The sequence below is a fragment of the Entelurus aequoreus genome, linkage group LG11 (assembly GCF_033978785.1).
Source record: "Entelurus aequoreus isolate RoL-2023_Sb linkage group LG11, RoL_Eaeq_v1.1, whole genome shotgun sequence".
Lineage (NCBI taxonomy): Eukaryota > Metazoa > Chordata > Actinopteri > Syngnathiformes > Syngnathidae > Entelurus > Entelurus aequoreus.
In genome coordinates, this window is record NC_084741.1 from 40,542,561 (window position 1) to 40,567,826 (window position 25,266).

Genomic DNA, 25,266 nt, shown 5'->3' on the forward strand with positions numbered 1-25,266 from the left:
GTGGTCTCCAAACTTTTTGACTCGGGGGCCGCAATGGGTTGAAAAAATTTGGCTGGAGGCCGGGCTGTATGCATACAGTATATACATATATTGCGAGCATGATGATGTCACGTTATCGATGGGAAAATGTATTTTTAGACAATATGATTTGCCTGAGCGTCTAGGAGACACCGAGAGTAACAAGCGGTAGAAAATGGATTAGAAAGGACAGATTTTGAAAAAAATAATATTTTTTATTTATTTATTTTTTTAAACATGGGACTTCCCGCGGGCCAGATTTTGGACGCTGGCCGTAGTTTGGGGGACCCCTGATTTAAACACTTTGTAGGGCTCAACAAAAGAATAGACTGGCACTTTAAACTTCAGGCTACTCTATAGTACAGTACAGTACAGTACTTGCAAATGATACACAGAAGTGTAAGAAAACAAGTTAACAACTGGACAGCATAGCTTAGTGTTAAATGTTAAATACATATTTTTTTACACAATTCACGTTTGTTAAAGGAGACTTATAATGCAAAATCAACTTTTATTACTCATTGATACCGTTTTTTGTTTATTTGGGATCTTCATCGGTACCGAAAATTGGAAATCAAAACATGGAGGCATGGTGGAGATATCTATAAAACAATCTTGCCTTCTTTTATACTTCCTCCAAACGAGCCCCAAGTGCGACAACAGCGGGTATATCCATATACGGTAAACATTTACCCGAAGTGCTTTGTGCGAGGCCACCATTGTCGTTCGACATTGTAGTCAATAAGTTCCATCTTTTTCTTTATTCTCTTGTTCTGAGGAAGACTGGCTCGCTGTTGCCATTTGTAATACAAATTAGTGTCTGGTTCGAAATTATATCTGTCAGTAGACTCGCTACGGAATCGCTAAAAACTACAACATGAATGACGGGGAGAAGACGCATTCAACGTGGAGGCACGTAAATAAATAAGTGCATCCTGAAGAGACGGTCAGAAAGCAGCTTGAAAACAGTCTGTAAAACATAACTTTGCAAAATTTGGACTAAAGAACCACCATTACATGTTATGTAGACCACAAGGAAGTGTTTTAAATGTAGAATAATATGACCCCTTTAACACATTTGAACACTGAAAAGTAGTGCCGGGAAGTACCTGTATTGATTTCCAAGTACCGGGAATTGGTACTGTATCGTTTCAAATATGAAACGTACCCATCCCTACCTTCTACGCGGTAGGAGCGCTTGATTTGTTCGCCCTAACCCACCTACAGCACAGTAATCTGCCCTCATTGGAGAGTTTTTGTTGTTGTTGTTTTTATCAATTATTGGGGCAATTATTTTTATGTTATCGGATTTATTGGTGCAATGCCATAATTGCCGGATAATCATCGCTACGATAAATATCGTTCACCTGTAGAAATGACCTAGCAGGGTATATTGTATTGGTCCGATTCAGTCAGTACTGGTTATTGGAGCGCTATGCTTTATTCAGGTCAAATTACTTCCTTGTGTGACTGCCAACTTGCAAATTGCTTACCTGAGTCAACAATGGATCTGCTTCACTATCAAGTAACCTGTCTGTTATGACAAAGAAGATGCAACATAATGATTGTGTGTGTGCGTTCTTCCAGTAAAGCTTGTGACGCCGCAGCTCAGAAACATCCGCCATACAAAGCTGGGCAAGGTGTAACTGGAAATCAATGCCAGCTATAGTACATCAATGCACTGTCTCACGGTAACACCAGACATTCACTCACTTTGTCCCTGCTTCATTCCTGCACTTCTTTGATCATACAGTATTGTCTATTTTAAGGAAAGCTTTGCTAAAAAAATGATCAGGCCTCGCGGCCAAGAGGATGCTGCTGGGAGCAGAGGTAAAGGGTCAGGTTTCTTCTCACCACGTCTTGATGATGTGACGACAGCTGCAGGAATGCACCGCTAATTACCCCAACTGGGGAGCTCGGTTACTGTCTGACTGGGTGGTCAAGCGAGATAAAAATGTCTGATTTTTGTGTCACTCATGTTTATGTACAATTGGATTGTGGCAGTTTGTGTAACTGTAAGCCACAACCAGACGGCGCCTTCTTCTAGTGAGCAGAGCCAGTGGCGCATTTCTGCCCGTCTAGGAACACAAAAGTGGGACACTTGGTTGGCAGTGGAGTGGGTCATGTTCAAATTAAAGACAAGAATGTCCACAGTTACTTTACATGTGACAATTTTTTTTTACATTGCAAAAATAGCAAAAAAAAATCCTCATTGATGTTTAGTGGAAAGTTTGGAGACCTGATTGGGTTTACATCTGTTTGTTACCAAGCAACATGCATGAATTGATAATGATCATCATTTAATCCTACTTCACATTTGTTTTTACAGCCCTGCTTGTTTGGTTCTCTGTTGTTGACGACTGTTACTGCAAAGATTAGTGAGTTTTTTTTACATGTTCACTGTCGTCAAACTGTAAGGAGATTTGTCTTGAATCTGAGTTAAACTTTTCTCAGTGGAATCTCAGAAGTCGACGAAGCGAAATTTTGACCCACATTTTTAGTCTAAACCGTTGCCTTTGTGCAACAAATAATGGTGTTGACAAAACAAGACTTCAGTTCAGAGCTGCTAATAAAGAGTATTTTGATAGTCGACTAAATCAGTAGGAATGTAACGATATCAAAATCTCATGGTATGATATCGTCACGGTATTAAGGCCATAGTACGATATTATTGTGGTATTGTCAAAAAATAAAGGCTTGGTAAAAATGCCGTAGTTCAGGCGCTTCAAACTTTTATTTAGGGCCACATTGCAGTTATGGTTGCCATCAAAGTGTCACTTGTAACAGTGAATAATATATGAATGCAAATGTTTGAGGATTCGCCTCATGATATTACATAATCGCCTATGTATTTGACTATTTTTATTTACATACACTGTAAAAAAATCTGTAGAAATCTGGCACCTTAGATGCCAGATTTTGACTGTAAAATTTGCAGTGTTTTTTACAGCATAGTACTGCAAATAGAATGAAAAAACAGCACCACTGTTTTTTCAGGGTAAAATTCATGCAACCGAGTGTGTGAATGTGAGTGTGACATACTGCATCCTGTCAGAAAAAAGGCTAAATCTGACATACCAATACGTGTTTTGATACGTTCTAATAAAATGTTATGATTGACGGTATCGAAAGCAGCGCTAAGATCAAGCAGCAACAACATGGATGACGCATCAGCATCCATAGTTATATATCCATAGCAATATATTACGTCAGCTGGCTAAGGTTAAAAACCTGCTTTCTAGGCAACAGTTTGAGACAGTAATCCATGCCTTTATTACATCTCGGCTGGATTACTGTAACGCTTTATATTTTGGAATTAGTCAGTCCTCCCTCTCACGTCTGCAGCTGGTCCAAAATGCAGCTGCCCGACTTTTAACAAACACAAGAAAAAGAGAGCACATTACTCCTGTTTTAGCCTCCCTCCACTGGCTGCCTGTGTCTTTTAGAGTCCATTTTAAAATTATCTTACTTGTTTTTAAATCCTTACATGGTCTTGCCCCACCTTACCTCTCTGAGCTGCTCCACCTCTATGCCCCCACCCGGTCCCTCAGGTCAGCTGATCAGCTGATCCTGGAGGTACCCAAATCCAAGCGTAAGCTCAGGGGGGACAGAGCCTTCTCTGTTGCGGGCCCAAAACTCTGGAATGATCTTCCACTTCATGTGAGACAGGCCCCTTCTTTGGCTATTTTTAAGACCCTTCTTAAAACCCATTTTTATTCACTGGCTTTTAACCCAGCATGAGACTTTAAACTGTTTTTAACTTTTAACTTTTTTAACTGCTTTTTATCTAACAAAATTGTTCTTAGGGTAATTTTGTATTTGCTTTTTTAATGTGTATTTTACTTCTGTTTTAAATTTTATTTTTTAGTCTGTCCTTTGCCTTTATTTCTTTGTGGTGTACAGCCCTTTGTTTTTCAACTGTGGTTGTTTTTAAAGGGCTTTATAAATAAAGTTGGTATGGTATGGTATAGTCATTTTTGCGAAGGCTGTCTCCATAGAGTGATTTGCCCTGAAACCGGACTGAAAGGGTTCATAGAGATTTTTAAACGCAATTTTTTTGAGGATTTTTGAGATAAAAGGAAGGTGGGACACCGGCCGGTAGTTTACCATGAGGTCAGGATCGAGGTTAGGTCTTTTGAGCAGAGGATGATTAACCGCTTTTTTGAATGCTAGGGGAACAGTGCCAAAGGAAAGTGATAAGTTTATAATATTTAGCACTGATGGACCTAATATTACAAACAGCTCCTTGATAAGTTTCCCAGGAAGTGGGTCAAGTAAACATGTTGTTTGTTTTGTCCCATTTACACGTCGCAGGAGTTCCTCTAATGTTATTTCATCAAAAAGAGAGAGACTGTTTTGGAGGGCAATATCCGTCATATATACATTCGTATCCGTGTTAATAGAACCAAGTTGTAGCTGGGACGTGTTGTCTTTAACCTCCTTTCTAATGAGTTCAATTTACTTATAAGAAATTCATAGTCATCAGCCGAGTGGGTGGAGCTACTTGGAGGAGTACCTTGTTGAGTTAGCAATACTATTGTACTGTAAAAATATTTAGGATATTTCATTGAGTCAGATGAGATTGGAGTAGTAATTAGCGTTAGCTAAGGTAAGCATGCGTTTATAAGTTATTAAACTATCACTCCATGCTTGATAGAAAACCTCGAGTTTAGTCGCACGCCATTTGCCATCCAGCTTTCTACATGATAGTTTAAGAGCTCTAGTTTCTTCTGGAAACCAGAAGGTACAGATTTTAGGAGCCTTTTTTAGCTTTAACGGTGCTATACTATCAATGGTGTTGTGCAGAGCATCGTTAAAGTTATGAGATTATCAATAGAGCCCACATAATTTGGGAATGGCACCATTACAGAAGGCAGTAGGCCAGCAAGAGTCGTAGTTGTGACAGCATTAATGTTGCGGCTGCTAAAGCAGTGGTTATTAGTAGCTTGTTGACAATGAGTCAGAACTTCGAATTTTATAAGGTAATGATAGGACTTTACTTTAGTGTATGGGAGTATCATAACTTTGGAGGTGGTGACACCCCGGACAAGGATGAGATCTATCGTATTACCGTTGCAATGCGTGGGTTCAATTATTATTTTTTTAAGACCACAGGAGCGCCACACACGGAGGGTCTGATGGGATATTCATATGGATATTAAAATCCCTCATTAGAATTATATTATCTGCGTGCATCACTAGATCAGCGACAAACTGATAATTCACTGATAAAGTCCAAATAGGACCTCGGGGGGCGGTAGATTACAGCCAGGTACAGAGGCAGCGGTGTGACAGACCTCATACTAAGCACCTCAAACAATTTATATCTATTACTTAGGGTAAGGCTAAGGTTTTCATTGTATATTAGTGCGACCCCTCCATCCCTTTTAAGGGGACAGGCAACATGTGCATTCGTATAGTTAGGAGGAGATGCCTCGTTAAGCAGGAAAAATGTATCTGGTTTGAGCCAGGTTTCGCTGAGACTAATGACGCTAAGATTGTTGTCTCTAATGACCTCATTAACTAATAACGTTTTGGGAGACAATGATCTGATGTTTAAAAAGCCCATATTATAGGTAGTGAGCTGTTTTGAGGATTTTTTGTTAATGTTATCCGTAGTAGTGATATTAATAACGTTACGTTTATTTTGTGTAGTGCTCCTTAAATAATTTCGATCATATCTAGGAATTTATATGATGGGGATCTTCAGATTGTTTGCTTGGTGCTGCGATAGATTGAACGTGTCATCATTTGCCACCTCAGTAGAATGTATGTTCACCTCTGGCACAGTCACTACAGAAAAAACATTATGTGAGTTGTGTATTATTCTATGAGAAATGCTATATGTGCAGGAATTTTCCAGCCTGGCGCTGGTTAGTTCTAGCTTAACTGACTCCTTACCCGGTCTAACAGACACTGTAATTGCCTGTGTCCGAGCTTGCTCTAGTGTAGTTAGTCAAGTGTAACTTAACCAGTAATGTATGTTTCTAGATAGAGTGATGGCGCCTTCCCGGTTAGGGTGAAGGCCGTCCCTCATCAGCAAGCCCGGTTTGCACCAGAAAGAGGGCCAATTATCAATAAACGTTAGTCCCTGTTCTCTACAAAAACTATGCTTATGTATGTATTAGGGAGCCACACAGAAGCCTTTAAGAATACAGTAAAGAAATGGTAGTGTATTTTATTGTTGGCACAAGTTATCTTGATTCAATATTCACCAACTCCATAGCAACACAACACAAACACACGGTCATCACTTTACGTGGTTTGAGATAAACTTGATTGATTATTGTGTGTCGTTAAGCTACATCTCCAAGATATTGCCCACATGCACATACCTCGTAGCCTATTGGAAGCTGTCATCGCTGCAGGACTGCAGCATGTTGGTACTTCAGACATGAAAAGACTAGTGTAAAGCCCCCATTTTGTTATTCTCAATTCTCACACACCTCCACACATAAACAGGAGTTTTGGCACAGAGCGTTGGTATATGTGCATAGAGGTTACAAGGTGGCTAAATCTGCAGTATCCTGTGAATGTCTGCTACAGCGTGGCGTTGAACAGAATGGCCAGTGGGGGCACGCTGAGGCGACATGAGAGTAAACTGTAAACTGGCATGTAGGCTGAATGGAGTTGTTTGTCATGGACGGTAAGCGATTACTCGGACGTTGTTGGCCTTGAGTAAATCAGAAGGGAGCGCCTCCTCCTGCCAGGGCGAGCAGAGGGGTACTCGGGTAGTGTTGATACATTCTGCGGCCTGGTTCTGGTGTTTGAACATAGTGCGGTCCGGCGTTCACCTGTTGACTCCAATTAACAAGGTGGTGGGTTAACACAGATGCCTACGATAAGGCATGGTGCCGGGTCATGCAAAGTTATGCTGCAGTGCTTGTGTTTCCTCCTGCACAACTCAACACAGCTGTATAAAAGGGGAATTACCACTTGGAAAAAAGTATTGTAATTCAAGTAATAATAATAATAATACATAGTGGTAGACTTTTCCATGTGCTGCTGTACACAACTAACAAGAAGCAGGAAACCGTTAAAATGGTCATTTTTCCTCTACAGCCCTGTGTAGCAATAATGTTAAGGTGGGCATAAATTGAGCGATTCTTCTACATTAATGTTGTTTTTACGATGGAACGTCAAAGTAAACGCCAAAAACTACGTCGCACTGGTCTAAATATAACATTCATCTTCAAACACTTCTACTTCTTCCCAGGATGTTGTTTTGGTTTAGATATTTCTTTTTAAAGCCCCACTTAAGAACTTTCAGTTTTGGTAGACTTTAGCGGCGCCAGTAGGCCAAACGGTAGTGTTTTGCCTGAAGGAAGACCACATTTCCCTTGAGGACCAGCACATTGCGTCGTACATTGTCAGAAACTACTGTCACGTACATACAAACTGACACGAAAATACCACAATGATTCAATATAACTGATCTTTCCGCAATAGGAACCTACATATTTTACTTAAACTTTTTATTTGCGGTTTGCGGTCATCACATTTTTTTTCTTTATACAGTACTTTTGAGTTTGTTGCATGGCTGGTCGCGTCAGTGTGAAACAATCAAGCTGGTGGCTATTTAATGCTATCACGCAAAATTCCGATCGCTAACATTAGCATTATCATTTTGATTTGAGCATCGAAAAGTACTTACTAGTAAAGCAGGAACTGAGCAAAGGCAGCATCAGCTCGAAATTCCCTACTCAAGCAGGCAACAGCAATCTCACTCAAATGTTTCCTAAATTCACCGCATTCTCATATTTTTTTCAAATATACCACTTTTGCGAGTGTCCAAATGGAAAGTAAACAGCAGATCTCATTGGGCGTCCAGGATTTGGTGTCGTTTTTCATTTTATACACACAAAAACGTATATTTGTGCTGCCAAAATGAAATGGAGGTAAATCGCCTACGTTTACCAGAAATAAGCCCAACCACTTCATTATGTTGATTGTTCGGCCTGCTGCTCCAGGTTCGTTTTGGAGTTGGAGTGGAACTAAAACTGGACGGAAGTGGACGGCAATTTCTGATGCGGTGGCAATGGAAAACGAAAGCTCTGAAATCCTACTCCGAAGCGGCTCTGAAACCGGTGCATTGGAAAAGGGGAAACTGTATATTTGAACTGTTGTCCATTAGCTGTTGGTTTTACAGGATATGAAACAGCCATTGCTTTTCACATGATACTGCATTATTGTGGTCACTGATGTCCACCCGAGAAAGGGTGTAGTGCCATCTCCAGGTTGGGGAGGAAATCTTGCCTCAAGTGGAGGAGTTCGAGTACCTTGGAGTCTTGTTTACTAGTGAGGGAAGAGTGGATCGTGAGATCAACAGGTGGATTGGTGCGGCATCTGCAGTGATGCGGAAACTGTATCGATCCGTCTTGGTGAAGAAGTTGTCAATTTTCCGGTCGATCTATGTTCCCATCCTCACCTATGGTCATGAGCTTTGGGTTATGACGGTAAGGACAAGATCACGGGTACAAACGGCCAAAATTAGTTTCCTTCGTTGGGGCTCTCCCTTAGAGACAAGGTGAGAAGCTCAGTGTAAAGCCACTGCCTCTCCACATCGAGAGGAACCAGATGAGGTGGTTCGGTTATCTGGTCATGATGCCCCTCAGACGCCTCGCTGGGGAGGTGTTAAGGACACTTCCGGCTAGTAAGAGGCCACGGGGAAGACCCAAAACATGTCGGGGAAACTAAGTCTAACAGTTGGCTCGTAAATGCTTAGGGATCCCCCGGGAGGAGCTAGACAAAGTGGCTGAGGAGAGGGAAGTCTGGGCTTTTCTCCTTAAGCTGATGCCCCCGTGACCCGACCGGATAGATGGATGGGTTATAAATATTATTGTTATACTGTTGAATTTTGATGGGAATATGTCTGTGCTTCTTCTGTAGTCATCACTGTAAAAATATTTTGATCGCTGTCAATCGTTTTTTTCCATGGTTGGTTTTAGCAAACTAAATGACATACTGAATCGCCTAACAACGGACTTTCCCGCTTAAATATAACAGTAAACAGAGGTGGGAAAAATTATACATTCTCAGAAGCCTCATGTTTAGAACGGTGACTATTCTGAATGGGTGGACAGATAAATGTCCAAATATTGATTATTTTTGTATATTAAATAAAGTAATACAGATGATTCTAAAATGCGGCATTACGCTAATGTTCTCTAAACGTTAGTTCTAGGTTTAGTTGTAACCAAACATGGGTGATCCATTAGCTAGCATTTCTTTTAACGTTGTGTACTAGCTGGGTTGACGCGGACACACGGAGGAGCGAGAAGTAGAGGACAAGTAGAGGACAAGTTATGCTAGCTGCTGCGCTAAACTTGCTTAAATGTGAAGTAGTGAAACAAGAAAATAATACATGCTTTGTACAATTCAACAGAAGGGTAATAGGAGCTTTGTTACAGCTGAGAGTAACCACCTAAGAAGAGAACATTTTAAAATCAGGATAGAACAACAATACAGTGCTGCCGCCGGCCGGCATCACTTCATGCTTTCGATATGGATGAGTAGATAGACGACACACGTCTTTGAGCTGCAAGTTTATGGCGACAGAGGCCAAAGTGTCTGAACATGCCGTGGTTTTAGAAGGCACAAAGTAAACCAAGGATGCCTGCTCGCCAAGTAGAGATGTTTATTCATTGTTTCACTTAGCAGGCAGCTACTGTTCCCATGTATCTAGTCTTCCATATTCTCAGGGCATTCAATTGGGCTGTTCGGTCTATCTTTGAAAATTATTTGGATGAGAGGCGAAACCTTTTCTAAGACAAACTGAACAGTCCAGTTGCGATTGATTGAAATTCCTGAAAACCCAATGACCTGAATGAATGACAACGTCCACAGAAAGTCTTCCATATACACTATATATCTATGCTGTGCGCACAAACATCCAAAAACCAGAAGTGACGCAATACTGCATAAGTCAGTAGCCAAAGGAGAAGTTTTGTAGACATATTAATATTATTAATAATCAAATGTAGCCCCTGATTCGTTATCGGAATCAAATCGTGAAGTGCCCAAAGATTCCCACATTTAGTAAACACAGTAATGAAGATAAAGAAGACATTTCAGCTCGATTGAATGTGCCCTTGGAAAACAAAAAAAGAGGGAAAGCTAACAACTAAGCAGGGCTGCAGCTATCGATTATTTTAGTAATCGAGCAATCTATTCATACGTTCGATTAATCGAGTAATATACTCACAATGCGTTTTAGGGAAAATTGTCCAAAAAAAAAAGTTCTACTTGCCATGGCATTTTTTCTTTAAAAAATTAAACATAAATCAACATTGAAATCACACTTTTAACATGTCTGCTTTTACATGTTTTAAAAAAAATGTATGGACCTTGGCAAAGTTGGTAGAGTGGCCGTGCCAGCAATCGGAGGGTTGCTGGTTACTGGGGTTCAATCCCCACCTTCTACCATCCTAGTCCCGTCCGTTGTGTCCTTGGGCAAGACACTTCACCCTTGCTCCTGATGGCTGCTGGTTAGCGCTTTGCATGGCAGCTCCCGCCATCAGTGTGTGAATGTGTGTGTGAATGGGTGAATGTGGAAATACTGTCAAAGCGCTTTGAGTACCTTGAAGGTAGAAAAGCGCTATACAAGTATAACCCATTTATCATTTAATTTACCTTCTACCATCAACGGCAGATGGAAATGAGCCTTTGGCTACAATTTGAGACGTTTACAGTTTATATGTTCATTAAATTGCATTGTCCCATGTGACAAATAAATATACTATATACAACAAAAAAAGAAAAGAAAAAACTCCCCACTATTTTTTCCACCACACAGTTCATGACCCCAACAAAACTCGTGCAAAAACTATGTCCACATATTAAAAGTTTGGGGCGCACTATGCAGTTGGGATTTATTCAATTTCTATTAGTTACACTCATTAAACAATTAATGGAAACACCACAATATAAATCAGAGCTTTTTCTAATCAAATCAATCGATTTAAGCGATTAATTGTTGCAGCCCTACAATAACGTATTGGAGGGCTATGTCTATGTTTAGTCTATGTGCCTCAAATGTACCATGTTTTGGCCATACTTAAAGGTCAGTGCCAGGGCTTGTTGTGAGCCGGGCATCCCCCAGAGAAAACTTTAGTAAAGGCTCCGCAGCTTGAGAAAACTAATTTTTTTATTTTATTTATATTTTGTTGCTTCGATTAATAATTTAAAGCGGTCACTATGATTTTTTTCTACATTCAAAGCACTTTCTTGTGGTTTACATAAAATGTAATGGTGGTTCTTTTGGTCAAAATTTTACATAGATTTTGTTTTACTGATCAACTTCAAGCCGCTTTCTGACCGTCTCACCAGAATGCGCCCTTTTGTGGGCGGTCTTACCAAAGTTCTCCTCCAGACCAAGCCCTCTTCGACTGCGTCTCACTCTCCACCTCGCCAGCCATGTTGTAGTTTTTAGCACTTCCATATCCAGTCTACTGACAGATATAAATTAGAACTATACACTACTCTTTATTAGAAATAGTAACAGCTGACGATTTTAACACACATGTGCTTATACGAGCCAGCCTGCCCTCCAACAAGAGCATAAAGAAAAATAAGGAACTTATTAACTACAACTTTGGACTACAACCGAATAAAAATGGCGCACTTGCGCAAAGTTCTTCGGGTAAACCTCTACCATGTATGGAGATAGCCGCTGACGTAACTCAGACAAAATACGTCATTAAAGTCTCAAATTCCTAACGGCTCCTTTGGAAGTTTGAAACAAGGCAATATTGTTTTAATAAATACTTCCGATTTCATATTTTCGGGACTTATGAGCATCCCAAATATGCAAAAACAGGTACCAACAGGTAGGAAAAGTTAGTTTTTCATAATAGGACCCCTTTAATTTGTGTAACTAATAACAAATCATAGAATCTGGACCGGAACTTTAAATACGCAAACATAGTTTTCGCATGGCCCATGCAATAGAGTGCATATGAGAGTAATGGTGTGTGTCTGTGTGGTAGGGGGAGGGGCATCATTATTTTTTTCAAAATGTATTAATGTACACATGTTAAAAGTGCAATTTAAATGTTGATGGTATGTATTTATATATTTTTGTAAATTGTTGAATTCAACTTTTCTACCTAAAATACGCATTGAGGCTAAAAAGTGTGTTTTATTTGATTAACATTGTAAATCAAACAAACTAATCGATGACTTATTCAATTACCAAAATTAATAGATAGCTGCAGCCCTAATTTTCAGTAATGTTTAAAGATGAATTGAGTTTGAGTTATAATAGTGAGAAAATAAACAGAGTCTGAGCACAAAACACCACAAAATATGTTTCAGAAAACTTTTTTAGGAAGTAAGGAAGGTCCAAGTGTACTTGTATTCTCTAATAGGAGGCTCACATTTTGAAAACCCCTGATTCATACTTTGCTCTACTTGATTTGCCACTGATGTTTTTATCATTAGACTCCCATTGACAGCGTATATCCAATCTGCCACTTTACGCTGCCGTCACATTAACAGGTATCAGAGGGATGTTGGATTTGTATCCACATTTGGAAGAGGCCTGATTCTGATCTTGAAATTCTGACCAGCCCCCAACCAACAGGTCCCATACCTACCTAATAGGTGTAAGAGAGTTGCTTATATGTGTTGTAGAAATGCAAACCAGCATGGTCATCAACAAAGAAGTGCAGTAGAGCTGAGAAAGTGAATTTAAAAGAGCCGACAGTCGGCTGCAGTCGACTGTGTGGGAGAATTTGCTCTGCAACCTTCACATTCACATCCATCTGTGAGACTTGTGGGTGCAGGCAGGACAGTTTATGACAATACTGTATGCATCTTTTTTGAGCTTTTCATCCACATTGCAAATGCGTAATGCTTGATTTGTGTTGATATAGTCATCACCTTGCAAAATATGACGTTTACATGTGAAGACGCTCGTAAATGAAAATGCATTGTGGGCGAGCTGAAATTAACAGCTCCAGTAAATGTGGCTGAAATAGTAAAGTGCGGGGAAAAGAGGAAGATAAAGAAAAGATGGCAAGTGAAACAGAGGGTGGTCACTCTTTCAGTGTTTTGCAGGATCAGATATCACATCTGCTGAGGACACAAATCGATCTGCATTAACAAAAGAGGAGCGGGCTCGACTCCATTAGCTGGCAGCTTGGTTGCATGTGTAAGACCTCGTCTCTGACACCCCACCAAGCATTCCAGTTCGTTTCAGTCTGGTACCAGAACCTTTGGGTTTCCATTTTCAAAATACCCTTTTGTTGGGGTTTGTCGCAGGTATATCCTCCTGAGAATCAGTGTCCTCTGCAGTGGACATTTATTTTTGGTCTATTTCTTTTGTCAGAGCTACAAATGTAAGGAAAATAATAGCCCTGTTATGCAAAATGTAAATTTTCACTGCAGGGGACACTGGTTCTCTGTCAGGAGTGTAGAGTATGTGTACTATTTAGGCCCCTTCTACTCTAAGCCGGCTAAGGTTATCCAGGGTAAATCCCACCTAACGTTATCCGTGTCCACACACACACAATGGTCTTTTAAGACCCCCTCTGCCGGCGCAACACGACCTAGTACGCTTGCGCGAAAAAAATGCATGCGTCATAGTCACCTCTGACTTGGAAGTGTATCCTTACCCTGTGTTTCAATGTAGACTATTGTCACATTTCTTTTAACAGTAAACCTTGCTTGCCTCACCATCAGTAGCTGTTAGACCAGCGTTTCTCAAAGTGTGGGGCGCGCCCCACTGGTGGTGAATAGAGACATGACAGGTGGGGCGCGAGGAACGGGAGGAAATTTCACTTAGATTTTTTTTATTTTTTTATTATTATATTCTTTGATTTTTTTTTTTTTACTATGCTTTCATTTTCTATACACACTGGAAATCACTCTGTGATTCTGTCTGTGAAATCCGCTATATAGATAAATGTAAATTACTTATTTTTCCTGTATGCTTTACATTTCTAGGTAGGAGCGCAAGTTTGACAGACAGCAACAGTAACTAATGGGGGCGGGGCTAAGCGGAAGCTTTGTGAATGGCGAGTCACTGTGCGAGGATTTGCTGTTTTGCAAATACATAACAAATAGAGCCACTGCTGATGAGCTGTTCAAGATAATGGACAGTTTCCTCAAAGAACACGACCTTAAATGGGAAAACTGTGTGGGCTTTTGCTCTGATGGTGCGCATGGCAAAGTCAAGAAACGGGCTGCAGGCTCTAATAAAGAGGGTTACGCCAAATGCGCATTGGACACAATGTGTCATTCACCGGGAAACACTCGCGTCAAGGCAGCTCAGCCCCGAATTCAATGAGGTTTTAAAAGTGGCAGTGTCAAGCCTGCAACCCCCATTTGAAAAGCTGTGCAGTGCAAAACAGGCTCATTGCAGCCACTAATGCTGGAGTACTGTAAAACTCATGTTCACTTGCCCTGTCCTCCTTTTTTTGGCAAAGATTGCAAAGTGGCACTTTTATTTTCATTTATTATTGAACTTGATGCAAGTTATTTGATTTATTATTGAACTTGATGCAAGTTATAACACTTTTTTATAAATTTATTATTGAACTTGATGCAAGTTATAACACTATTTTTGATTTATTATTGAACTTGATGCAAGTTATAACACTTTTGTTTTATTTATTATTGAACTTGATGCAAGTTATAACACTTTTATTTGATTTATTATTGAACTTGATGCAAGTTATAACCCTTTTTTTGATTTATTATTGAACTTGATGCAAGTTATAACACTTTTGTTTTATTTATTATTGAACTTGATGCAAGTTATAACACTTGTTTTATTTATTATTGAACTTGATGCAAGTTATTTGATTAATTATTGAACTTGATGCAAGTTATAACACTTTTTTTGATTTATTATTGAACTTGATGCAAGTTATAACACTTTTGTTTTATTTATTATTGAACTTGATGCAAGTTATTTGACTTATTATTGAACTTGATGCAAGTTATAACACTTTTATTTGATTTATTATTGAACTTGATAATAATTAATGATAAATGGGTTATACTTGTATAGCGCTTTTTTACCTTCAAGGTACTCAAAGCGCTTTGACAGTATTTCCACATTTACCCATTCACACACACATTCACACACTGATGGCGGGAGCTGCCATGCAAGACGCTAACCAGCAGCCATCAGAGGCAAAGGGTGAACTTGATGCAAGTTATAACACTTTTTTTGATTTATTATTGAACTTGATGCAAGTTATTTTATTTGATATTGAACTTGATGCAAGTTATACCACAGCTGCACAGTTATTTTATTTATTATTGAACTTGATTTTATTTTATGTTATTGAGTTTGAATGTATACAACTTGATGTTACTTGATGTTCGATAAATTTGAAAATGTTAAGCTTGGCATTAGCGTTCTGTTGGGGTGATGGGGGCAGGTGGGGCTTGAAAACTCCCCCTTGTCCAAAGTGGGGGATGACAAAAAAAGTTTGAGAACCACTGTGTTAGACTATTGTAGTGAATCACACCTGAGCCATCATACATGAATCATATCTTTAAAGGCCTACTGAAATGAATTTTTTTTATTTAAACGGGGATAGCAGATCCATTCTATGTGTCATACTTGATAATTTCGCGATATTGCCATATTTTTGCTGAAAGGATTTAGTAGAGAACACCGACGATAAAGTTCGCAACTTTTGGTCGCTGATAAAAAAAGCCTTGCCTGTACCGGAAGTAGCGTGACGTCACAAGTTGTAAAAGGCTCCTCACATTTCCCCATTGTATACACCAGCAGCGAGAGCGATTCGGACCGAGAAAGCGACGATTACCCCATTAATTTGAGCCAGGATGAAAGATTCGTGGATGAGGAACGTGAGAGTGAAGGACTAGAGTGCAGTGCAGGACGCATCTTTTTTCGCTCTGACCGTAACTTAGGTACAAGCTGGCTCATTGGATTCCACACTCTCTCCTTTTTCTATTGTGGATCACGGATTTGTATTTTAAATCACCTCGGATACTATATCCTCTTGAAAATGAGAGTCGAGAACGCGAAATGGACATTCACAGTGACTTTTATCTCCACGACAATACATCGGCGAAGCACTTTAGCTACGGAGCTAATGTGATAGCATCGTGCTTAAATGCAGATAGAAACAAAATAAATAAACCCCTGACTGGAAGGATAGACAGAAAATCAACAATACTATTAAACCATGGACCTGTAAATACACGGTTAATGCTTTCCAGCTTGGCGAAGCTTAACAATGCTGTTGCTAACGACGCTATTGAAGCTAACTTAGCAACAGGACCTCACAGAGCTATGATAAAAACATTAGCTCTCCACCTACGCCAGCCAGCCCTCATCTGCTCATCAACACCCGTGCTCACCCGCGTTCCAGCGATCGACGGAAGGACGAAGGACTTCACCCGATCATCCGTGCGGTCGGCGGCTAGCGTCGGATAGCGCGTCTGCTATCCAAGTCAAAGTCCTCGTGGTTGTGTTGCTACAGCCAGCCGCTAATACACCGATCCCACTTACAACTTTCTTCTTTGCAGTCTTCATTGTTCATTAAACAAATTGCAAAAGATTCACCAACACAGATGTCCAGAATACTGTGGAATTTTGAGATGAAAACAGAGCTTTTTTGTATTGGATTCAATGGTGTCCGAATACTTCCGTTTAACTATTGACGTCACGCGCATACGTCATCATACAAAGACGTTTTCAACCGGAAGTTTAGCGGGAAATTTAGAATTGCACTTTATAAGTTAACCCGGCCGTATTGGCATGTGTTGCAATGTTAAGATTTCCTCATTGATATCAATCAATCAATCAATCAATGTTTATTTATATAGCCCTAAATCACAAAAGTCTCAAAGGGCTGCACAAGCCACAACGACATCCTCGGCACAGAGCCCACACAAGGGACGTCGATGTGAATGACTATGAGAAACCTTGGGGAGGATCGCAAATGTGGGTAAGCCCCCCTCTAAGTACAGTCCCTAATGGATCCAACATAACAGTGAGAGTCCAGTCCATAGTGGGGCCAGCAGGAGACCATCCCGAGCGGAGACAGGTCAGTAGCGCAGAGACGTCCCCAACCGATGCACAGGCGAGCGGTCCACCCGGGGTCCCAACTCTGGACAGCCAGCACCTCATCCATGGTCACCGGAACCGGAATAACCCGGCGAGGGGGCAAAGGAGAAAAGAAAACGGCAGATCAACTGGTCTAAAAAAGGGGGGTCTATTTAAAGGCTAGAGTATACAAATGAGTTTTAAGATGGGACTTAAATGCTTCTACTGAGGTAGCATCTCTAACTGTTACCGGGAGGGCATTCCATAGTACTGGAGCCCGAACAGAAAACGCTCTGTGGCCCGCAGACTTTTTTTGGGCTCTGGGAATCACTAATAAGCCGGAGTTCTTTGAACGCAGATTTCTTGCCGGGACATATGGTACAATACAGTCAGCAAGATAGGATGGAGCTAGACCGTGTATATAAATTATCAGACTGCGTGGTCGGTAGTAGTGGGTTTCAGTAGGCCTTTAATGTGGCTCTTAAAAGTCCAAGTCTTAGTCCATCATTATACATACATTTCTAACCTGATTATTGGGTTTCAGGGAAAGGGTCTCTAGGTGACTAATAATAGTTTATCTTTGCTTCTGTAGGCCACAGACAATATTTTCGTTTTTGTTTTTAGCTTAATAAAATTGTTTTGCATCCACACACTGATCTGTTCAATACAGTGACAAAGTGAATCAACAGGCCGTTAGTGACAAGTAGATCTAAGTGTCATTTGCATAGTTGTGGTAGGACACAATGAAGCTGCGTATTAGCTGACCTTGGGGCATCATGTACAAGTTAAACTATAGGGGTCACAGAATCAAGCCCTGAGGAACCTCACAGGCCACAGCCATTTGGTCAGAGACACAGTTACCAATTTCAACAAAGTATGTCCTGTGATGGAGATAGTCGATTTGTCACCTTGGTGAGAGCTGTTTCAGCTGTTTTAAAACCTGATTAGAAAGTATCAAACACATTGTTATACAGAGAAAGTCTGAAGTGAGATGTTAACTAGATTTAAAACCTGTTAACAAACTGCTCAGCATAGACTGTAGAAATCTCATGGGTAACTCATCAAGACTGCATGTTGATGGACTCAGACTGTGGATGGTCTCTTTAAATGTTTGTTAGTGAATGTGATACCTCTAGTTGGCTGAAGTTGGCATCAAATGTACATGAAATCACACAATTTCATCGGATAAATATTTTTGCGCAAATGCATGTGTTTAAAAGTGTCGAAACAATTTAGTTATACAAATTCCCTGCAAAAAAATGAAATGCAGAAAAATTCAGTACGTAAATATTAGTTGCTTCGAAACTCAAGATCAACTTCAGGTAAATTAAGACTAAAGAACTCGAACGTGTCTCAGAACCAGCTAATGAGGTGTCAAGTTTGCAGTCAAAGAGTCATTTCATGCAGCGCTACACACTACAGCACATATGGCCAGTTAAGTTTTTCCAACCGGCTTGCCGGACTTTCCCAAAATAATTTTTGGAAAAGTGATATTATATCAGATATGTGGGTATTTTTACCATTTGCGTACATGTTTCGCTGTGTTTGTTGCGTTTTGCTTGATTGTAAAAGATGTCGATCGAGGATGTTGTCTGAGAAGTACAGAGGAGCGACGTTCATATGTTCACATTCTTTATTGTCATGTACATTCTGATTGTTGTATTCAGTAGAAAATTATAAAGTTTTTTAAGGTTGTCATAACAATTTTAACATTCTATCAGTCATCATTGTGTGAGTTTTTATAATATTGTGTAACATTTTTATCCTTTTTTATGCCATCATATGAATTTTTTTTTTTACTAATGCACAGGAACCTCCACATGTTTAAAATGTTCCTAAAAAGGATCCAAGCGCATACAGCAGATGGCATGGGCTGCTGTGGTGTGTCGAGCTGCATAAACGGCTTCTTTGCTGATGCTTCGCAAGACCCGTGTCACATGACTGCAAACTTGGCACATCTTAATTACGCACATATACATACTTGTGGTGAAGCAAGGGTTTTAAACTGGGTTTTAAAAATACCATAGACTTTATTTATTTTCATAATGAAACGAGTTGGTTATCCTTAAAAACTTTCGTGAATATGGTTACGTTTAGGGCTGGGCGATATGGTCTTTTATTAATATCTCGATATTTTTAGGCCATGTCACGATACACGATATATATCTCGATATTTTGCCTTAGCCTTGAATTACCACTTGATGCATATAATCACACCAGTATGATGATTCTATGTGTCTACATTAAAACATTCTTGTTCATACTGCATTAATATATGCTAATTTTAAACTTTCATGCAGAGAGGGAAATCACAACTAAGTCAATTGACCAAAACTGTATTTATTAAACAGTTATTAAGCAGTGGCACAAACATTCATGTAATTTCAAAACAGAAAGTGCAAGATTGTCAGAGACATTTTAAAACAAGTTATTAGTGCACTTTTGTGCATGATGTCACTAAAATGACATATCAAAACAACACTAAATTAAAGTGCACTTTTTGTACAGAATGCCACTACAATATTTTAAAACAAATAAAGTGCACTTTTGTGCATGATGTCACACAAGATATTTCAAAAACTGTCAAATAAAAATGAGCTGGATAATAGGAAATCAAATAGTGTATGTCCTTCACAATGTGGTGGGTTACTGCGGACGTTATCTCCTTCTGTTGTTGACTATTTTTTGTTGATGTGGAAATGGAAGACGCCAGGCTCAATTGGGTCAGTGCTGGTTGATTCGGCATTTTGTTGGTGTGGCACCGGCCGGAGATGTTGACATGCGGTGTTTCAGGCACTCTTCCTTCTCTAGTGGGTGACTTTTCAAATGATGCTACAAATTAGTAGTGCTGCTACTTTTTGTAGCAACGCTTTTGCCGCATACTTGACATATTACGGTTGTCTGTTCAACATCTTCCCGCTTGAAGTCAAACCACCGCCAGACGATGGACCCTGTGCTGTTTTTCTTGGGAATTAATTCTTCCTCCTCCATTTGTTACCAGATTTGCACCTTCTCTCTCTCGTATTACCACTCGCACCACTCCGCTAGCACCATCTGCTACAGCTAACTTTACCCATGCCGCTACCTCTCTGCTCGGTGAGGGCGTATGACGTTTGTGATGTATGTAAGAAGGTGCGCTTGTTTTATGTCTCTGTGAGAAGGAGCGACAAGAACGAGTGAGAAAAGCCTGTCGTGTAATGGTCGCAGCTTAAAGCAACTGCGTGAGAAAGTATACTCGAATACTCACAATATAGTCATTTTCTACATCGCACGGAGACAAACACGCGATATATCGAGTATATTTGATATATCGAGTATATTTGATATATCGAGTATATTTGATATATTGCCCAGCCCTAGTTACGTTGCATGCAATAGTGCCATGCCCTGTCCCACCTTTTCCAATCTTGCACCCACCTGGAGCGCAGATCAGTGGGCAGACACTTGCCAAATGTGCAGGACTTAAGCAGGGTACGATTGGCATAGTGTTAGCATTCTTAATATTGTACTGTGTACAGACATCTTCTTCACACTCAGTTATTTTCAGAATTCATGCAGTTGGAGAAGTCTTTTGTACACTCGGTGGGCTCCCTCTTCAAATAGATCGCCTTCCTATCACAACACACCACACACACGTATGGACAGAGCGCGCCAGTTTACCGGAATACCGCAAATCTGAAATAATCTTCCCTGGGAACAGAGACACCCCTCTATGAGTTATCCCTTATTTACACATTTTACTGCACGTGTTTGCAATTTATGGCACAAATTTCCCAAAATACATCATCTGCCTGTAAATGCAGTAACCCCTCATTTGGTCGAAAATTACACCTTGTGGTCGCACCGAAACAACATGAAATGTTTCCCTATAAGTGTAATGTTGGTGCGGTTGCAAAGGAAGGTGTGACTTTGTTGCATTCTTCAACAGTTTTGATGGCGTTCTGCTGCTCCAGCGCCGTCCAAAAGTGCTCAGTCTTGATAAATGTTACATCTGATATGGAGAACACTTCCTGTTCCCGGCACCGGGCGCCGCTTTCCCGTCAGAAGCCATTGGTCTGACAGACAAAGGGACAAAGCAACGACAGATGGGGCGAAGGTTCCTCACTGGGAAGGAAAGTATGGAAGGTGTGGCGCTGCAGAAGGGTGACAATGAGCACATTCACGTAGCTACAATACGATGCCTCCATCCTTGCGGCCATCAGCCGCAAGGGTCAGAACAGCGCTCCTATTCATAAAATGAGAGGAAATGTCAGGGAGAAACGAAAACATTTAAGAGAAAGTGGTGAAGGTTAGTGGTAGTGATCCATATTTTTGATAAAGTCATAAAGCTGTAAGACAAAAAAGACGAGCAGCTTGTGACTCATCCCACCTGCCATCCCACCAGGCGACCATGTGTTCCTGGCCCTGTGCTCCCCTCCCGCCTCCTTTCTTTCTGATAAGCCCGTTCTATGTGGCGGCTCGTCGCTGTGTGAGCGTGTTTATTTTAGAGCGAGTGAGTCACACTTCCTGTACTCTGCCAGAGAGGCAACGCTCTATGGAACAGCGGGAGCCGCGTTCATTCTCAATTCTCTCTTTCTCCGCCAGTCTTTCTCTCTCTCTCTCTCTCCGTTGCGGTGTTGATAGGCCCGGCCTCGCTGCTGCGTAATGCGGGGGCTCGCTAGAATGGATGACACTCTGGAATTCATTTACAGATGCAGCAGCACTGTGGCAGGAACGGGAAGCTATACATAAATGACACATGTAGGCAGACGGTTCATCGCTCATGAAGAAGACGCATCTCTCCTGTAAGAACATGTACTGTAGCTAAGACGTGATCATGACACAGAGATACTTTTGCAGGGGAAAACCCCGTTTAAGAGCTGTTTAGCCCCATTTCTACTAGGGTTGCAGCATATAGGATACATTATAAATCAGTGTTTTTCAACCTTTTTTGAGGCAAGTCAAATTTTTTTAATTAAAAAATCCTGAGCAGAAAACGTTAAAAAAAGAAACTCCACCAGGTCGCCGTGCCTTATTTTGAGTTTGTTGGTGTTTTCCTGTGTGTAGTGCTTTAGTTCTTGTCTTGCGCTGTTATTTTGGTGGCCCCGTCCTGTTTTGTTGGTGTTTCCTGTAGCACTTTCATGTCTTCCTATGAGCGCTATTCCGCGCACCTGCTTTGTGTTAGCAAGCAAGGCTATTTATGTTGTTGCTATCCTTCTTTATGTGGACATTGTTGATTGTCATATCATGTACGGATGTACTTTGTGGACGTCGTAAGTTTTTGCTGTCGTCCAGCATTCTGTTTCTGTTTACTTTGTAGCCAGTTCCGTTTTACTTTTGTTTTGCATAGCCATTGCCTTTTCCTTTCCCTTTTGTTCATTATTGGTTTAAGCATTACATACCTTTTTACCTGCACGCTGCCTCCTGCTGTGCTCTGAATATTGGGATCACAACAAACCATCCTCGTCTCACCCGACACATTCCAACTTTTACAAAGCAATTAACTACCTGCTGCCACCTACTGACATGGAGTATTACGTCGTTACCCTGCCGAGTTTTACACAGCACATACACTAAGCAACGGCACATTATTTGCAGATTATAACTATTGATTTGCAAAAAATATTTTTTGGACCAATTAGGTGAAGTTGCATAATTTCCCACGGCACACCAGACAATATCTCACGGCACACTAGTGTGCCGCGGCACAGTGGTTGAAAAACACTGTTATAAATGATGTAATTTTGTCCGACGATAGAGATTTTAATACTATCGTTATATCGTAATAATTCTATGTTGATGACACATTGTACATTCTGTAAATTAGACTGTGAGAAGCAAGCAAACTTGTCTTCAACACACTGTAGCATTCTCCCTAGCAGCTAAAGGTTATATATATATATATATATATATATATATATATATATATATATATATATATATATATATATATATATATATATATATATATATATATATATATATATATATATATATATAACTGACTTTTAATTTGATAACTGATTAATCTGTCGATTATTACTTCGATTAATCGATTAATAATCGGATAAAAGAGACAAACTACATTTCTATCCTTTCCAGTATTTTATTGAAAAAAAACCAGCATACTGGCACCATACTTATTTTGATTATTGTTTCTCAGCTGTTTGTACATGTTGCAGTTTATAAATAAAGGTTTATTAAAAAAATAATAATAATAATAATTGCCTCTGCGCATAGCATAGATCCAACGAATCGATGACTAAATTAATCGCCAACTATTTTTATAATCGATTTAATCGATTAGTTGTTGCAGCCCTAATATATATAATCAGCATCAAGGGTTGGAGTTGGGGGTTAAATCACCAAAATGATTCCCGGGCGCGGCGCCGCTGCTGCCCACTGCTCCCCAAGGGGATGGGTCAAATGCAGAGGACACATTTCACCACATCTAGTCACTTTAATCTTTAATCTTTAATATATATATATATATATATATATATATATATATATATATATATATATATATATATATATATATATATATATATATATATATATATATATAATGGTGTGGATGCTTGTAACTCAAATTTTTGCAAAACACTCTTAGGTTGGGGCCCTCTCAACTTGAGGTACCACTGTACATGGCTTATCTATTCTAAACCAGTAGTTCTCAACTGGCTTTGGCTGTGGGATCCGACATATTCCCTTGAAGCCAAGCGGCGATTCAATGCCCCCAATAGAACTGAAGTGGAATTGCGTGGACGCCATGTTGTTTACTCCATGATACGTTTGGAGCCTACCCCACTCTCCCAAAAACAGATTTACTGGAGTATACTTTGCAGTGTTTTCTGCACACTCCAGACTCTCCCAGACTGAACATATTTTGCCTTAAAACATAGCTAAAGATGTTTTTCTTCATTTTCTCAAGCTGCTGTGCCTCCTAGCACTTAGGGGAGGCCTGCTTTCCACTCTGAAAACTGCTGATCTAATAGGCTGTATAACTGGATTAGACCTTTTTTTCATCCAATTAAAAGCTGTAAAAAGTTGACTTGACTATATCTTGCTCAGCTCGAGCAACTTAGATGTTGTGCAAAAAAAGACAGACAGATATTCATCGCTTGACTGTGTGTGCTTTTAGTTTCACTTTCCTGGAATACCACCCCAAAACTTGGTTTAAGGGATAATACTGTCGATCAGGAGGATTTTTTTAGTCTTGAAGAATATAAATTGCCCTTAATTTCCTCCTGCACCTTTCCCCGTCCCCTCCTAATGTTTACACAGTACAGTGGAAACATTCATTTGGTGTCCCCCCTCCTTTCTCCATCACTGTTTTACCTCACCCCCCACCCGCGCTGCCTCTCTCGGCAACACACCCACTCAAGCAGCCATATCCGCTCTCACTCTCCGGCTCTCCATGCTTGTCTCACAGAGCCTGTGAAGCGTCTCTGAGGGGGGGAAGACCAGACTGCTCTGTCAGGTAATCTCAACTCTGTCTCTGAGAGACACCCTCTGTCTCATTTCAATCTATCTTTGTCTTGCTCTTGCCTCACTTTTTTCCCCCCCTTAGTTCGTCCTCACTACCTGTCAGATGAAGGTAAAAAAAAAAGAGAATGTTAGCATTGCAACTGTTAGAAATGGTGTAAACATTTCATGCAAAAAGCTGCTTCTGCTGAAGGGAATGGTCTCTCTCATGTCATGTTTCCAGGTTTGTTTTGTTTGCAACTGTACGCAAAAAGTAAGCAATTTAATGAAACTTTGTGCGTATAGCAAACAATTATTCATCAAAACCAAGCGAGGAGCCAGATAAAGTTTTATTTATGACAGTGCAATCTGTTATTTAATGAAAGAAAGGTGGACTTTTCTTTTTTTTCCCCTTAATTTGTTGGGCAGTTGTCAACACATATGCTCATGTACAATACTGCCACCTACAGGACTGGAGTGGAATAATATAAAACGACTAAATTCATGAGCAGATTGGGCCATAAATATACAGCTAAAAAGTTTAGAAAATGTGTCAGCCTATTATCTAGTTTCATTTAAATAGTGTATTTTACATTGTTGTTTAGTTTTATATGATTTAGATGTTCATCCAAGTGAAGGTTCATATATTAGAAAATAGGAGGTAGGTAGGTAGGTAGGTCTTTATTGTCATTGCACAAATACAACAAAACTTTGTTTTCAGCACAAACCCGTTCAAGATTAGACAAACAAACAGTGTACAGGGTTACAGA

General features: G+C 40.1%; 1 protein-coding gene across 5 annotated transcripts in view; it reads left to right on the top strand.

Annotated features, from left to right (window-relative positions):
- LOC133660114 (transcription factor HIVEP3) overlaps window positions 1-25,266 on the top strand; it is a 142,929-nt gene that overhangs the window by 53,994 nt on the left and 63,669 nt on the right. For 4 of the 5 annotated variants that reach the window (XM_062063262.1, XM_062063260.1, XM_062063258.1 and 1 more), the window contains exon 2: window positions 24,465-24,512. The exons of the other annotated variant lie outside the window; for it this stretch is intronic. The gene's annotated coding sequence lies outside the window, so the exon portion shown is untranslated. The remainder of the gene's footprint in view (window positions 1-24,464; window positions 24,513-25,266) is intronic. 5 annotated transcript variants of the gene reach the window in all.